We start from the raw sequence: 18,431 nt of genomic DNA on the forward strand, positions 1-18,431 counted from the left end.
TCTGAGTGGTTCCAGGTGATACTTCTTTGTGCATTTGATTTGCATTTTTCTAACACAAAGCAATGGTGAGCATCTTCATATGTGTTTTTTTTTTTTAAAACAGTGTGTATAAAATTTACCTCTTGAAACAGTTATTGAAAATAAAATAAAGATATTGCTCCCTTGTCTTTTTGCTCACGTGTTTTCTGATGCAAAATCTGTTACCTTTATTTTTGTTCCTCACTCTATTGCACTTTACTATTTCTGACTGCATTTAAGAGTTTTCTTTTTATCATTGGTTTTCAGTGTTTTAATTATGTTGTACTTTGGTGTAGTTATGGAGTTACAGAACTTCTTGTATCTGCAAATGTATACTTTTCACCACATTTGGAATATTAGAGTATTATTCCTTTGACTATAGTTTTTCTGCCTCTACAGCTCATCCACCATCCTAAGAGGCTTCAATTATGCCAATTATAGGCCATTTGATGTTGATGCTCAGCTTCCTGGTGCTCTGTTTATTATTTTTTAAATTATCTTTTCTTCTTGTATTCATTTTAAATAGATCCTATTGATGTTTTCAAGTTCAGTAATCTTACTAATCTTTTCTTCTGCAATATCTAAACATCCACAAATCACATCACATACATATTTTTGTCTTGTACATTGTAGTTTTCATCACTAGAAATTTCACTTGTAGCTTTTTTTATATCTTCCATGTTCTATTTAATTTTTTCAACATAAGGAATACAGTTATACTAAGTTTAAATGTATTTGTCTGCTAATTCTTACAGCTATGTTGGTTCTGGATTGATTTCAGTTGGTTAATTATGGGTCATATTTTCCAGTTTTGTTGTATGCCTTGAATTTTAGTTGGATGAAAGATACTAGAAAATTTACCTCATTGAGTGGCTTTTTAGTTTATTTTATTTCTTATATCTGTATGTTTTCTTGAGATTTGTTCTGGGATGCAGTTAAGTTACTAAAAGAAATTTTTATTTTTCCATGACCTGCTTTTATGATTTGTTAGATGGGAATGGAAAAATGCTTAGATCATGGTAAATTACCTCCTAAAACTTATAAGATACCTACCAGACGCTTCTGTTTTGGATCCAAATCATTAGGTTATGGTTGTATCTTTTACCTTTCCTAGGACTGTAGCTCCAGGCATCATTTGGCAGAGGCTTTTCTTCAGAATTCTTCATACTCTGGGAGAACTTAGCTTCCACAAATGAAACTGTTTTAAGTTCCTCTTCTTCCATGGATATATTTAACATTTATTACCTCACTCCTTTATATTGATTATGTGAACATTAAAAATAACATATACCAAATAATTATTCTCATAACATATTGTGTGCTTTAATCAGTCATGAAATCCTTTTGTTCCTTTTATTCTCTAATACCATGTGACTAGTATTTGTCTAAAGCTTATTACTATTATTAATTTTTAAGGAAACATTCTTAATTTTCACCAAGATCTTTATTTATTTTTGGCTGCATCAGACCTTCATTGCTGCATGCGGGCCTTCTCTAGTTGCAGCAAGTGGGGGCAACTCTTTGAGTCGTGCATGGACTTCTCATTGTGGTGGCTTGTCTTGTTGCAGAGCACAGGCTCTAGGTGCGCGGGCTTCAGCAGTTGTGGCACTCGGGCTCTAGAACACAAGCTCAGTAGTTGTGGTGCATGGGCTTAGATGTTCTGCAGCATATGGGATCTTCCCGGACCAAGGATCCAACCCGTGTCCCCTGCATTGGCTGGCGGATTCTTATCCACTGTGCCACCAGGGATGTCCCTAGTTTATTATTTTTAACATGGTATTGTTCTAAATAAATTTAAAAAATAAAATTGGTGGTAACTTTTAAAAATTGAAGGTAAAGTTAATTATTTTAAATTGTGTGAACCTTCTTTTGGCTGTTTTCTAGACTTAGAGCTGTGCTGTGCAATAGAAATGTAAAGTAAGTCACAAATGTGAGCAAAAATACAATTTTGAATTTTCTAGTAGCCACATTTAAAAAAATTGAAAAGAAATAAGTGAACATTTTTAATTATTTCATTTAATATAGTATATCCAAAATATTATAATTTCAATATATGATCAATATATAAAGATTACTTTTATATTAGTCTTCAAAATCAATGTGTATATTATACTTACACAGTATGTCAATTTGTATTAGCTGCGTTTCAAATGTTAGGGGCATGATTTTAAAAAATCACAATTAAAATGTGCAATTATTTTTACCCAATTATTTTAATAGATAATGGTTTTTGGCTCCCTTCAGAGTAGCTTTCTCTGGCAAATATTTTTTTTTTTTTTTTTTTTTTTTTGCAGTATGCGGGCCTCTCACTGTTGTGGCCTCCCCCGTTGTGGAGCACAGGCTCCGGACGCGCAGGCTCAGCGGCCATGGCTCACGGGCCCAGCCACTCCGCGGCATATGGGATCCTCCCAGACCGGGGCATGAACCCGTATCCCCTGCATCGGCAGGCGGACTCTCAACCACTTGCGCCACCAGGGAGGCCCTGGCAAATATTTTTTACATGAGAAAACTTACAAATAACTTGTCTCTACATATAATTCATTTGAATATGTTTCCATATTTAGATATTCCAAAATAATAGGTATTCTAAATTTCATTTTATTCCAATATAGAATATTAATTGGCTCATCAAGACATTATTCGCATAGGTCAAGATATTCCAAAATTACATTTTAGAATTATAAAATTTAATCTTTTACTTTGTTTTAACTCTGGTTTGTAAGCTTTGTTTTCAATAATGGCAATTTGGTTAAGGTGTTCAATGTTGAAATTTGTTAGCACTCTATTCATCGAATACTTTAACTGAAGTTTTACAACTTATTTTGAATAAGGTGAAAAAAATAATTTACATGACTCATTAACAAATAGGATGTTTTATATCATTAAAGTACATTCTCTTCAAAGTCTCAAACATTTAGAAATTCTGCTTACTAAGGAAACAAAAAGAGAAGGCATGTATGTCATGCTGATGTATATTTACTTTTGTATCACTGTTAATGGCATAACATTTTTGTAGTTCATTTACTCTGTGTGTATACCTGTACTCTGTGAATTTGTGTAAATCTCTACAACTTTAGTTTTTACTTATATCAGTAGAATATTCAATCAGAATTTGAACTCAATTTTGGATTTTGTATATTTTATTGAATTTCCAACTTCTTTCTACTCCATAGGTTTCTTAATTTAGTAAATGTGTGTCTATATGTAAAATACATATTTTGTCAAAATACTGTCCACTACAATTTGTGTTGGTATTATCTATGTAAAAACAAATAATTTTATATTCAGTATTGAACTTTTAAATTAATAATAATGTCAGCTATTCCATTTTCTTAGTAAAATTCCAAAATCTTTACTTTGATTTTATAAAATGGAAGAAAAGAAGGAACCATTTTTGGAATTAACATAACTGATTTTTCTTTCAAGGTTCTAATAACATAGGAAAAAAATCTGGCCTCATGCAACTCTTTGTCAATTTCTTTGTTGGCATCATGGAGCCAAAACTTTAACTATCACTGTACTTTTTGTGTGTGTATAAGAAACTTGAAACTAGTAAGTTTATCTTGTCTGACTGAAAAGTCATATTTTAAACAGTGTGTGAATGTCTAAATATACCTCCATAATATAAATTCTTAAATTTTGAAATATATGGTAAAAGATTTTTCATCAAATACATCTTGATTTCATTGTAAGTATTATCAAAGTATAATTCATGATGAATAGCAAATATCAATAAATATTTTGTGTATGTTACAAATCACCATTAAATTTCTAGAGAAACAGGTATTTGGTACTTAATTTCTCACTAAATATGGGCTTTTATTTTTATAAGCTCATTGTTGTGAAAGGGTTTATGACAACATTTTTTTTTAAATGTCAAAAACTTAAAATATAATCCTTTTAGATTTACATAATACATGGTAAAATCACTGCAGAAGAACATTCGGGCTGCTCTTTACAGAAGTTGGCTCAGCCTCTATTTCCAGTATAAAAAAGTGCACCTAATCGATAATGTCCTATGTTACCCAGTGACCCAGCTGAATGGTGATTTGATGATTTTGTGCATTTTGCTGCACATGACCTTCTGGGCTGAACATTAAATACCTCTGTGACCAGACCACAGTCCTAGTGGAGTAGGCTCTCCCTAACTGCTGCTGATTAAGCACACTCTGTTTTATCAGTGAGCATCCCAAATACTCATCTTGAAAAAGAGGTGCTAGTTGAATGAAGATTGTTCCAGGTTAACTGGGAGTTATTAATGGCATATTACTAAGCAATTAGATGTATAAAAGTAATGCATAAATATTTTAAAAGAGCTTCCTTATTATCTTAAAATTAGTGCAAAATATTAAAATATGTTCTGACTCATATGTAAAATAATAACAATTATATAAAACTTTTATATACCTACCTGTCTTCTTAGAGGGGTACCAATTGCTATCAAGTATCCTATCATGTATTTCATTAGCACATAGTAGACTTCCTGGACATTCCAGCATATTTTTGTTTCATTCTATGGATATTTGCTTTCCTACCCAATACACAATACAAAAAGAAATTACTTGAAAGTGGAAATAAAAAGATGAAACAGCTATTATATTTTGTAAATCCTTATTAGACAATGGAATGGTGCTAAATTGGAAATAAATGCAGGTGCTTGGTATGCTTATTGGTATTTTGCATAGTAGCACTTAAATGTCAGGACATTTAGCGAGTTTTCTTGAGCTAAAGTTCAGATACTATGGTTATTGAGATTGTCCATCAGAATAGTTAGATTTCATAGAAAAGATTTAATTGACATGAATTATGAAAAAAAGGAAATTTTATAAAGTTACATGCTTTTTAGTAATGGAGACATTTTAGCACATGGGTTTCATATTGAAAGGGATTATTTTCTCTTCAAAAATTGAGTCAATCTATAACATTCCATTTGCCAATAGAGTGAAAATTGGATAAAATAAGCTATTCTTAAGTACTAGTGGGGTAAACAATAGTATTCTTGAAAATTATGCACTGAAGAAGTAATAACTCTATTTGGCCTAGTGCTGAAGACACCTCTGCTTTGTCAGTAGAAACAATATGATCCAGATTTGCTGAAAGAGAATGAAATTAAATTTTAAACTTCAAATTTTTAATAATGATCAACTGTAAAATTATTGATGGAATCTTTTTCACTTATCATAGTTTTCACTATACATGGAAGGAATCATTTTGGCAGGAATTATCATTAAAAAAGGATCAAATGAAATAAAAAAAAGATTATCAGTAATGACTGATAGAGAATTTACTATATATAGCAAGATCTAGACAAAATGTCTAAACAGATATTTGCCTAGTGTTGTTTAGTAAATTTTTGTACAATATTTATTGAAGAAAAATTTGAAACTAACTCTAACATTACATAGATACAATCTCTATATTATTAGTGTTTTATGTAAAATTATCTTTCATTTTCTTGTTCACTAAAACTTTATATACTTTATTTTTTAGTATGCATTTGGTTACTTTCAATAAATATTTTGTGTTGCCTTTTTTTTTTTAAATAAAAACGTGAACCTTAAAATTCAAAGAACCTTTTTAAGTTAAACCAATTGGCAATTACATCCAGGTTCTGATGTCCTTGGTAAATGACATCTCATTCAGAATGGTGTCAGTATTGGGTTGCCCCATCAACATTCAGCACACATTTACCAAAAACAAAACAAAACAAAACAAAAAAACTGTAGGTAAAAAGAACCTAGCTTTATCATAAGGTATTGTATAAAAGTAAAAGATAAGGAGGTCAAATTCTAAACTCTTTTAGATGGAGTGAGTATATTCCTGATGAATTTAAACATTTATTTCTTTAGTAGCCTGCTACTTTTCCTGTTATTTAGTAGAAATATTTCGTAGGCCAGAATTATCAAATCTCCTAAGAGATAGTTTTGTCTGTAGATTTGGTCAGAGAGTGTTTCAGTAAGTATATGATTTGGCCTTTTGACAAAGACGAATTGCTTGTTTGCTCACTAGTTTTATTGCCCTAGGCCCTCAGGATTTTCCTACAGAGTTGGCAATCACTGTTTGCTTTTTAAATGCCTGACCCTTTTATCCTTTGTGTCACACCCCTTGTTGTTATAATTTCCTCTTACATCTTGGCACGCAGATCTTTTCCCAATTTTACTTTAGTTGTTACTAACCCCTATCTCTTAAATCTTCTACTGTCCTGGCAACATTTACAAAGGGCTGTACAGAAATAAGAAAGAAATCTTCTAAGGTTTCTTAGAACATGTTGTTTTTTAGTGTACTGAATAGTTTCTTATGGAAGTTTCTTATTTCATAGAATTGTGCCAAACTCTCCTAGTCATCTCAAAATTATGCTTGTAACCAATGGACACTTACATTTCACTGATTATGGTCAAACCTAGTAGTTGGTATTACAATAAAATATAACTTTCATCAAAATCCATTGAGTGGTAAGTCAGGACTCTGCTCATGGTTTTAAAACTTGCAGTGACATTCATTCTTTGAACTTTATCTTTCTTTTTGTATTCTTAATACTGGAGCTTTAAATTTTTTCTTTGAATAATGTGCTTTCATATATTTTATTTAATTTGACTATACAACAATGTTAAGAGAAATAAACCAACTTAATAACATTTACTTCTGATCCAACATCAAAAAATCTTAAAAAAACTCATTTTTATAAGAAAATGTACTCAATTATTAAATATTATGTGATAATACATAGTAAAATAAGGTAGGTAAAAATGCCTTATAAACTGTTATGCAAAGGTTAATTATTTTTGCTGTTAGTAATTATTATTATGCTCTCTTAATGGTCTATAATAATATATTCAATGTGAAGACAAAAAGTGAGTCAGAGTAAAATTAAGTCATTTTTCATTTCTGCACGAACAGTGTTTTACTGGATATTGTACAATTTAGTTAATGGTTGTGGTTAAAATTCATCATTACCAGACATTCTTATGTTTCTCTAGTAAATTCTCTCTCTCCACAAAAAAGTTGTCTTTGTAGCTGACAAAGAATGGATCTGAAATAAACTTGCTGAGTTTGTATTCAAGCTTTTTCATTTACTTGACATGAAATATATTATCTGTAAAACGGGGGGTAATTAAATGGCCTATCTGGAAGAGTTGCTATTAATTCAATAAATTTTTATTAGGAAGAATAAAAAATTTCCTTTACTTCAATATTTGACAACCTTTCCACTTTCATTTTCAGCAAATGACCTTCTCTCACATTAGAAACATTGGATGCATATTCCCTAATCATTCCTCCCCCATATCTCCAAGGCTATGGTCATCTATACTCTTTTCTTCTCCTCTAACAATGAAGAAAATCCCCTCACCTATCAAAGACAAACTCTTCATGTTTGCTTGGAATTCCTTACTTTTCTCCTTTGTCAATATTGAGCTCCTTCAATTTATCTACCTCCTGTTTGCTTAGAGCACTTTTTAGGGGCTTCCCTGGTGGCGCAGTAGTTGAGAATCCATCTCCCAATACAGGGGACGCAGGTTAGAGCCCTGGTCTGGGAAGATCCCACATGCCGTGGAGAAACTAAGCCTGTGCACCACAACTACTGAGCCTGCATGCCACAACTACTGAAGCCCATGTACCTAGAGCCCATGCAGCCAAAAATTTAAAAATTAAATAAATAAAATAAGTAAATTTATTAAAGAAAACACTTTTTATAGTTGATTATTCTCATTAATATTCAAATGTTGCCCATCACAGATCGTTGTTTGTGTTGATATCATCTCCATTGACTCCCTCATCGGCCTCTCAGTTCCTTCACCTCTTGACCTAGGCCTCACTCTTCTTCAAGTGCAAACTTCTTTTTTCTGTTGTTGTTGATTTTTTTAACATCTTTATTAGAGTATAATTGCTTTACAATTGTGTGTTTGTTAGTTTCTGCTTTATAACAAAGTGAATCAGTTATACATATACATATGTCTCCATACCTCTTCCCTCTTGAGTCTCCCTCCCTCCCACTCTCCCTACCCCACCTCTCTAGGTGGTCACAAAACACCAAGTTGATCTCCCTGTGCCATGTGGCTGCTTCCCACTAGCTATGTTTTACGTTTGGTAGTGTATATATGTCCGTGTCACTCTCTCACTTTGTCCCAGCTTACCCTTCCCCTCCCCATATCTCAAGTCCATTCTCTAGTAGGTCTGAAGTGCAAACTTCTTGAAAGTGTTGTCTTCATGTGGTTGTTGCCTTTTCAGCACTTTCCATTCATTTTTCAAAGGACTAAAGTCTTGGCTTCCACTTGCATTGCTCCATCAAAGCTGCTCTGGCTAATATCACTTATCAAACCCCATGCTGTTAAATTTAAGGCAAATTTTTTTCTCATCTTAATGTTCTCCCAACAGCATTGCACACTAATGATTGCTCTCTCCCAGTGGCTTACATGACACCATATTTTCCTGATTCTCCTTTCTTTTTCCTTCCTCAGGTTACTTTCCTTACTCCTTCTCTCAAGTGCTTCTCAAAATTTAACATATTGGTCATCAAGGGGTCTTCTAAATACCAGTTATGAGTCAATAGGTCTGGAGTGGTTCCTGAGACACTGACTTTCTAACAAGCTTTCAAGAAATGCTGATGCTATTATTTCACAGACCACAGACCATTTTGAGGAATAGTTTCTATAAAATTACTAGAAATCCTCAAGATTCACTTGAGGCTTTTATAACTTCTCATGCAGAAACCTCTCCTTAGGCAATCTCAACCATTTTCATGGTTTTAATTGCAATACACATGCTGATGGGTCTCAAATTTAAATACCTATCCTGAACTCCTTTCTAATTTCCCAGTCTATATATCAAGTTAATACTTGGCATATCCCTATAAGGTGTTATTGTTGTTATAAACGTCTGATTGCAAAAGCTGAACTCTTAAGCTTTCCTCCAAATCTTTCCTTCATTTTAATTATCCATTTCAGTCAATAGTGCTTCCACCAACCCAGTAGCAAAGCCAGAAATTTGATGCTAACTTCTATCTCCTTTATCTGTTAAATGTAATCCTTTACCAAGTCATGTTACTTTCCTGTAAAATATATTTAAAAATTGTTCATGTTTTCCTCCTTAGAGTACCAAGTCTAACTTCTGCTTATTCTTCAAGACTTAGCTTAGAGATCCATTCTCTCAACATACCTTTTATGTCTGCCCCTATTAATACAATAATATATATATATATATATATATATATATATATATATATATACACACACATATATATATATATATTCCCCTACTCTTACATGTGGATGAAGAATGACACTACTATATCAGTAAGCAAAGGATGTTGTGGCTATCAAACATCAGCCACTGCAGCCGCCACCAGACTGTGAAACCTGAGGAAATTCAGGATAGAAAAGAACAAGGTACTGGCACTAGATAGTTAATATGCATATCAAAAAAATAATTTCAATGAGCCCAAACTCTTCCATTTTCCCATACATAGAAATGTGCTGAATTCATTATCCTGAGATGTCTGTTTTTCTTTAATTAACAGTAATCATCTGATGTTCCAACTACCTGCTTTTTGTTGCAAAAACCCCTCTATATCCTGGCTCCTCCCTTCTCTCTTTGGAGCAGTCCCTCAGAGCTATCTCAGAGGCTGCTTCGTGGGCTTGAGTCCTCAGCAAGTTCAATGAATAAAACATAATTCTCAACTTTTAGGTTGTGCCATTTTTTCAGTCAACGTACATTAGCTTTTGAGCTTTGTAAAACCAGAGATTGTGTCAGTTTGGTTTAACATTGTACCACCATCTGGAAAAGTGCTTGGGCTTCAGACACATTTGTTGAATGAATACTTCAACTTGAGTAAAGATGAGAAGATAGCATTTTAATCCATATATCTTGAGCTTCTAATTCTGTAATTTATTCTGCCTCTGTGATACTTAAGTCACTCAACTTGAATTAATTTTCAGCTGTCATTAATTTAAATAGCTGCTTGATTTTCCCTTAGGCCTTAGCTGCTAGATGGAATGATTCTCTGTTTCTGAATGTCAGCAGTACACAGGTATTGTGTATTGGGCTCACTGAAAACCAGAATTTGGTTATATTTTGTTAAAGAACAATTACTTACATAATATGTAGATGAAGAACTGACACCTGGTGTTAAGAAATGCTATTTTCAAGATGTGGCATTACAATAATTTTAACAAATGAGTTTTTAAAAACCCACTGATGCTCTTGAAAATTTTAAAACTGGTTAACAATTTTTTCTTCCATTTTGTATGTGTATAGATGTAAATTTTATAGATGACTCTCATTAGTTTTTACAATAAAATCATGTTATTATAGAAAAAAATAAATCCTAGAGCTTATCTAACCAAAAGATGTCAAAATTATTTCCTCTCTATTGTCAGTCTATTAGCTGCTAGTAACTGCTTGAAATTGTAGTATGAGAATGAGTGACATACGTGTTTGGGCATGGTGGTGAGGAGGGCTGGGATCCATTTGCAATGTCTGTCATAGCTGCAGAAGACTGGGGCTTTGTGACATCTATTTCAACTCTGATTTGGTGAAGAGATAAAAAATTTTGAAATCAGGAAGAATATTTGCTTTTCTAAAGGTCCCACTACTAGTTCAAGACATAGTTAAGACTAGAATTTAGATTTCTTAACTTTTAAGTCTATTCTACATATTTCTAAAATTTTCTCTTAAAGTCTTTTTTTACACCATTTCTATGCTTATCTATTTTTTTTTCCTAAGGATTTAATACACATGCATAGTCTTTTGTTTTTATTGTTATTTGAATGGAACAAAATTAAGTATGCTTCCTTAAGTTTTCGTATCAGATTTTTATTTATTCATATGCCTAATGATATCCAAAGCAAAAAAAAAATGTCATTGAATTAGTATTTTTTAATATGCTGGAAATAACAATTTGTAGATCCAAGTCTATTTCAAATATGTTGCTAGCAAATTCAGCTGTATTTTGAAATGCTAAATATTATAAATTGTCTAAAGGACAATTAAAAAATCTCTGCCTTAGCTCTTTCCCTGAAAATGCTTTTTCTTGGAGTGTAACTTGTTACTATGTTTATTTTTAAATGGAAGTTGGAATCAGCCACTTAGATTATTTAGTCAGCATAAATAAAAATATATTAAATTTGTCACTGAATTGCTTTTAAAAACTTTAATAAACATAAGATGATAAGGCTATTTATTAACTCCACTGGGTTGTCAGCATTTTATTCACCCATTCTCAATTAAAAAAAGATTGTCAGACAAAAGCATAACCTTTTAATGGATGTAAAGTGAAAACTTATACCTAAGGTTTGCCTGGTTGAAGGCTGAAGTATGTTAGGAAGTATGATAAATGAGATTAGGTTTCCTCGTTGAAATGTAGAGGATTGCTCAGTGTTTAGAGAAATCATAGAATATTCACTGAATGAAGAAAAATCCCGTTTTGAAAGAGTAAAAAATTCTAGAAAAGTAAGAGTGATAGAAATATCAATAACTAACAAAAACAGTGATTAAAGAAACGTGAATGCAGAACAGAAATACTTACTGTACAACATAAAAAGACCTCTAATGGATTTGAAGACAAACAAAAATATATTCTGATATTTTGCTGAAATCTATACATAATTTTGATGCTTAGAAGTAAACATAGTTGTGTGAAGGGTCTATGTACCAAATAAGTAGCTCAGTCACTTTGCATCTGGGAAGCAAAATTTACCTGGGTCCTGCAAAACAGGACTCAGAAGCCCAAATTTGTTGAGAGTCTCTCTAAGCTTATATTGCACATTGGTCTTCTTTCTGTAGATTCTCCAAGAGATGTCATATAAGCTTCAAGATAACGTGTGACTCAGTGTATCAAACTATCACAACTCTGAACAACTTGCTATGTTTCCTAGTGACACTTCTTGACATGACAGACTGTGCAGTAAATTATGTAGTAGTGCTTTGCACCTTTGCCTCACTTCCACTTGTTTTTTCATCCTCATGGCCCTTGGCTTGTACTTCTCAAATAAAGAATCCACATTTTAATCATTGACTCAAGTTCTGGTTTCAAGAGACTCTTTGCTAAACATGGCCTTATTGGGGTGAAAATTACCATACATAAGTTCACAAAAGAGCATTTTTTCAGGCTTTTACTGGGTCAATTTTACTGTCTTTGGGTATTACAATGTAATATATATATATATATATATATATATATATATATATATATATATATATATATATATATATATATATATATACATTTTTTTTTTTTTGGTTGGTCAAAAAGTTTGTTCAGGTTTTTCTGTAAGATCATATGGAAAAACCCAAAAGAAACTTTCTATCAAACTCAATATTTTTATTTATATAAATTATATATTTACATATATAATAGTAACATATAAATGTTATGTGAATGTAAATATATAGAAAATTTTAATATAAATATATTAATATGAATATATCATGATATATAAAATTATTTTCATGTATATAAAATAGAGTTTCAGAAAACGAGTTATAAAGAGTTAAAAAATAAATAACACAATTTTTGTCAGTACTATTACCCCTTAAATTCCATGTTAAGAAGAAATAATTGACTGGGTTTTCAAGCAACAAATTTTACAAGGAGGAATATCCTCATTGAACAAGACTCTGTAAATGAAGAAATTTCTTGGTGTTGTTATTCACCATGAAATTCCTCCAGAGCCCTTTACCTTGCTTGACACAAACAGGAAGCTCAATAGAAGTGTAAGAGATGAAGAAAAAAATGAGGATTCAATTGGAAATTTGTCAATAATGATTTTTTTAAATTATTTCTGATATGATGATTGTCCTTTAGACTTTTAGGTATATTTTGCTACTAAGTAATTTTATTTTAATATCTGAAGGAGCCTATTGCTGTGTCATTTTTTTAACATCAAAAAAATCTTTTAAAATGCTTAACTTTTCAATAACTGCCCTCAAATATTAGTTAATCTTTATTCAAAAACAATCTGATGATCTATGTAGATGATGCTGAAAGCTGCTTGATTCATTTATCTCAAGCAACTGGCCAATTTCCTGAGTTAAATCAGTAAAATTTGTTGCTTGATTTGTTTAACTCCTGACTTAAAATGGTCTATTGTCTTCCTAGGTAGACACAACCAGTTTTATTTTCCTCTTTCTGTATCTTTTTTTTTAAGTATAATATTGCTTCCCTTAGCATTTTCCAACATAGTGTTAAATGGATTCTTCAGAGGAACGTGCTGTGTAAATTTAAACTATTTTTACTGCTGCAGATGACTTATTTCTGACAGGCATCTAGTTTGAGAACTCAGCAATATTCATCAAGTGCAGAATTTGTTTTCACTTATTTCCCAACAAATTCAAATTTCTCTCTTCCTGCAGATGTCTAGCTTGAAATCAGGGATATGAAGAACTTCTCTGGAAATTCTATCTCTATTTGAAAGTAAAGCTTTTGAAGTCTTTCCCCTAGGGAATATCAGGGGTATATATTTCTTGCATAACTTTTATAGCAAAAAGGTCTGTAGATTTACCTAGCATATATGCCCTGAATAAGTATGTTGTGCAAATAAAATATATGCTCAAATGCTTTCTCAGAAACAGACCTTTTCCTGTTGAATTGGGGAGAACAGCTTTGTGTTTTATTTGGAGCAATATAAAAGACTTTGAAGATTTTCAACTGTAACTGATTTATTAAAAGACTAAATTAAATGTACTTATGAAGTTAAAATATTTTCTGTGTTCTAATAATAATCGTAGTAACAATAAAATTATAGTTAGCATTTTCATTGTTACAAAGCATATTTATTAAGTATATCTTACCTGACTACTGGGGTTAATCAGATCTTGCAAAAGGGAATTTCACAATGATGATTAAAATACATAAAACACAAATAATCTTTTTATTATGGTGCTTCAAGCTTCAGTCCATGTGTAACAAAAAAACAATTTGTTAAAGCCATAATGTTGATCCAATTGTAATGTCAGTTGTTTTGGTTATATATTCATATTTCTGAATTGTGAGTCTCTTGAGGCAAATAAATATATTTTATTCATCTTTTTAGCCCCAGTAACTAGCATAATACCTTAGTGCCCAAAACATTTTTAATTGAGTGAAAGAATGAATAAAATAATACAGAATTAAGAGAATATATCTTACCGTACATTAGGGAATAATACTACCTACAATGCTTTGGAAAAAATGTACATGTTCTCTTTAATACAATTCCTTGCCAAATTACCTGGTTTACTGGCATGCAGACAGATGGGGAGTATTTTACATTTGTGATAATGCCTTACTATTTAGCATAGGGATATAGCAGCCTGGGAACTGATATCTGAAGTAAAACCCTTGAACCATATGAACTTTTTCATGTACTGTTGTTCACAGTATTCAAAAAGGATATGTGAGGCAGTGCCCCTAGTTCATGGCCTTAATCAATTCTGTTTTAAGTATATCATAGTTTCTATTAGCTGCCACTTATAAATGTTATTGGTAATTGTGTCCATATTTATTTAAATTAATCTGTGTCCTCTTTCCCTCACTCTTGGGGCTAATGATATCTTTATATTTATTTCTCTCACCTTTAATTACTCATCATATTTTTTCAAGTACCTAATGGTGGCTTTTTGCTACTAGCTTTTCCATATTTTGTGAAAAGTTTCCATAAAATTTAAATCAGTTTTGCATTCATTTAAACCTAGGTAGAATTCTTATGAATAACATACAGAAATTTTTGATGGTGAAAGAGAAATTTTAAAAATATTTCCTATGAAACTGTTTTTGAAGAATAGCTTTTAATTCTCATGGAATTAATACAGTCTAAAGATATTTATTTTGATTTCCTAAAATACAGTTTATAATAATTTTATTACTCTTTCTAGCCACAGAAATTATATATATATGTATATGTATATATACATATATATACACATATATATATATACATATATATATACATATATATATACATATATATATACATATATATATGTATATATATATGATTTTATTTTCTTTTTCACAGTCTTTTCTTTATAAGTATTTGCATTTGGTATGTCCTCATTTACAATCCTCTGGATTAATTTATTTAACAAGTATTTCAAACCCTGGGATGTGCCAGGTATTGTTTTAAGTCCTGGAGGTACACAGTGAGTAAAAACAAACAAAAAAATTGCTTTCACTGACCTTGAATTCTTGAGGGGGTAAACAGATAATAAATAAGAATAATAAGTAAAATATATATTCATGATTATTATGACATAAAAGCATTAAGTAAAAATAATGCAGTTTTTAACTCCTGGTGTATCTTCAACCTCCTCCCAGACTCTCTTATACTTTTATGTTGTTCCACAGCTCAGCAACTAATTTAAGTGATACTTTTTCTTCTTTTCAGGAAAAAGTGTCTTATTCTCTTTAAAATGTAGAATATAAACAATTCAAATTATACGCAGTTTTGTTGAGAAATGTTGCTTTCAAAAACAGAGGCCATCATTTAATTGCTAAGTGTTCTTTAATCACAGCAGAATGCAGTATAAATGTCCCTTAAGATCATTTCAGTGACACAATGTCCCAAGAATTTCGGAAGGCACAAATGGCTGGATCTTTACAAAATATGTGGGATGAATAATCATGGTGCTATTGTCATCTGACATGATGCCCCCTTGGTGTCCAGGTCTATATAGTCTGAGTGCCTTAGGACATGTTTTAGAACTGAGATAATCTCAAATTGCTTAAACCTGTAATTCCAGGTCTGTATCCGGTACTTACCAAGCATTTTTAAAGGTAGTCATTTTAACCTACCGTGGAATAAGGAGATAGAATATGTATGGGATTTGGGAAAGGAAAGAGGTCATGGTACGTCTGGTATGGCTGCACAAGTCACATAGTCCACGGGTCTTCCAATTTGGAGGACACAGTCTAATACTTAAATAGCTGTTTGCAAGACATTACTGAAAACAAACAACAACAGTAACAACAACAAAAAACTAATGGTAACTTATAGCTGCTTTAAAAAAATTTAAGAGGAGCTCCTAATAGAGATTCGGTGCTTAACTTCATTATATATAATGTAATTGTTATGATAAAGCAACAGGTTAAGCATTGTTATCACTTCAGATGAGGACACTAAGCTTCTGAGAGATAAAACACTAACCACACTCATTAGTTAGGGGCAAAGTTAAAATTAGCATGGAAGTCTGCTTGATTCATTCCTACTCTTTTCACCAGAAAGCGGGACTATCTTCATGTTCTTAACTCCTATTTCTTATTTTTTATTAGTCCTTGAAAATTAGTGTTTCCTAAAGACTCCTCCATTGAAAAATTAGTTCCAAGGGATGTTGAAAAATGTTTTTCTAAAAAAGCCATTTGAAGTAAAATATTTGATTAATAATAACTTAAAGATAGTTTTTATCTTTTAACTATAATATTCCTCAAAATATTTAGTATACAAATATGCTAAGGAATCACCAAGAAAAAAAATATAGAGTGCCATTTAAATGAATCCCAAATTTTTATGAGTATGAATCTCTTTTTTGGGGGTAGAATATTCTGAGGTCAGTGTACTAAGGAACATAATTTTCAGAATGCTCTTTTAAACCAAGGTTTGCCTAGAAAATGCTAGCTAATGATCAGCAATTTAGAAGACTGATTCCTGGATATCACCTTAATTTCTACTCTATTCTTTACTTACTAATTATGATAATTATGGCCTCAAACTTGCCAAACTTTTAGAGAAACAACAAAGCAAATGTGAAGACAATTATAACTTTATGTAAAATCAACAAGCCCCAATTAGTTGTGATGACAAATTCTAATGCTCTTGAATAGAAAACACTAAATTCAAAATAGAATTAATACAGCCATTCTACCACATTGTTGATCATGGATGGATGTTTGTCTCAGATTGTTATAATATATGGAAATGACAAAGTTGTATACTATCAGTTCAGATTAACTGCATAATAAATATACTTATATTAATGTATGCAATGTATTTCATGTGTCAACATAGGTCTTTTGAAAATCAATCATATGTAAGTAGCAACATGGGGGGGGCTATAGAAGTAAAATTTATCTGGAAACTTACCTGTAAACTACATTACTTTTCCACTGACAAAATTTCTCAAGTTGGACAATAATGCTTTGATTCTTTTCCCCTATGATGTTTCCATACTACACATAATAGTATTTTATGTATCAGGTATATTTGTATAGATAAAGAGAAATCTAAGTGAGCAGAATAAGTAAATTAATTTCTTAAATCATCAAGGACCACTTGTTATCAATAGTATGTGTAAATACCTTCCTAATTCATATTTTTATCTCTTACCTCTATGGTTCACTTTATTTGCTGCATATGCTGTTTCTGTTATAATTCAAAGTTTGTCACTTCATCCAATCTGAGCAACAGTCTTGAAACACTGAAGGGATCAGCATCATTACAGAAGACAGTATGCAGCAGGTCAATAATTTACGGAATGATTTTCTCTGTAGATGATGTGATGTTTCTTATATGAAACAATCGTCATTTACTGTGCAATGTCTGTATATAAGATCAGTTTTAAATTAATTATTGTATAAATTTCTAACTATGAGTGAAATTCATGGATATTTTAAGACAGTTAATATGAGAAAGGTATTTGTTTCAGGCATAGCATCAATTAGAGGTGTCACTGTCATGACATTCAAAGGGTAGGTATAATTAATACTGAATAGAATGCAATTATATTACATAGAATATGGGGATTGGGTGACACAAGAAATGGTTACTGAAATGTAGTCTTTTTCTATACTTTTATTTAAGGTTTAAATTATGCCAGGGTCATTTTTGATTGAGAGCTATCAGATGGCTGTTGGCATTCTCTAGGAAAAATTGAGGGTTAGTTTTATTCTGAGTAAAAAGCAGACTTGGACCGTCTGTATCTCTCAGCAGGATTCTGGGAAAGCTTGTCTGAATCAGTCCATCTTGAAACTATATTAAGAGAGATTACATTTTAGGGCAAACTGGTATGGATTTTGAACATCAACCTGTTTTTCAAAAAATATGTTTCCAACAGAAAAAATACCTATTTATGGATTGTCTTCTTTGATCTTTTGACATCTTTTAATAAGGTTATGTAATAATAGGTAAACTTTTTCTATAATGAAGTTTAGATTTATTTTCTTCTTGAAATAAAAATTTCTCTTTCGCCTTAGAAAATAATATACATTTTCTTAAAATAAAAGTTTTAGTTAGTAACAAAGTATTGTTTTAATATAGTGCAAATGTGCCAACCAGTAGCAATGATTGTACATTTGAAAATTTTAACTACAAAGCAAGAATTGTGTGTGTGTATGTATGTACACACACACATGAGTATTAACCATTCAATGTAAAACATTACTTATCACCAATGGGTTATCTTCTGACATCGCACTGGGATAGAACTATATAGTAAATAATGAATTG

This window comes from Mesoplodon densirostris, chromosome 13 (assembly GCF_025265405.1).
Source record: "Mesoplodon densirostris isolate mMesDen1 chromosome 13, mMesDen1 primary haplotype, whole genome shotgun sequence".
Classification (NCBI taxonomy): Eukaryota; Metazoa; Chordata; class Mammalia; order Artiodactyla; family Ziphiidae; genus Mesoplodon; species Mesoplodon densirostris.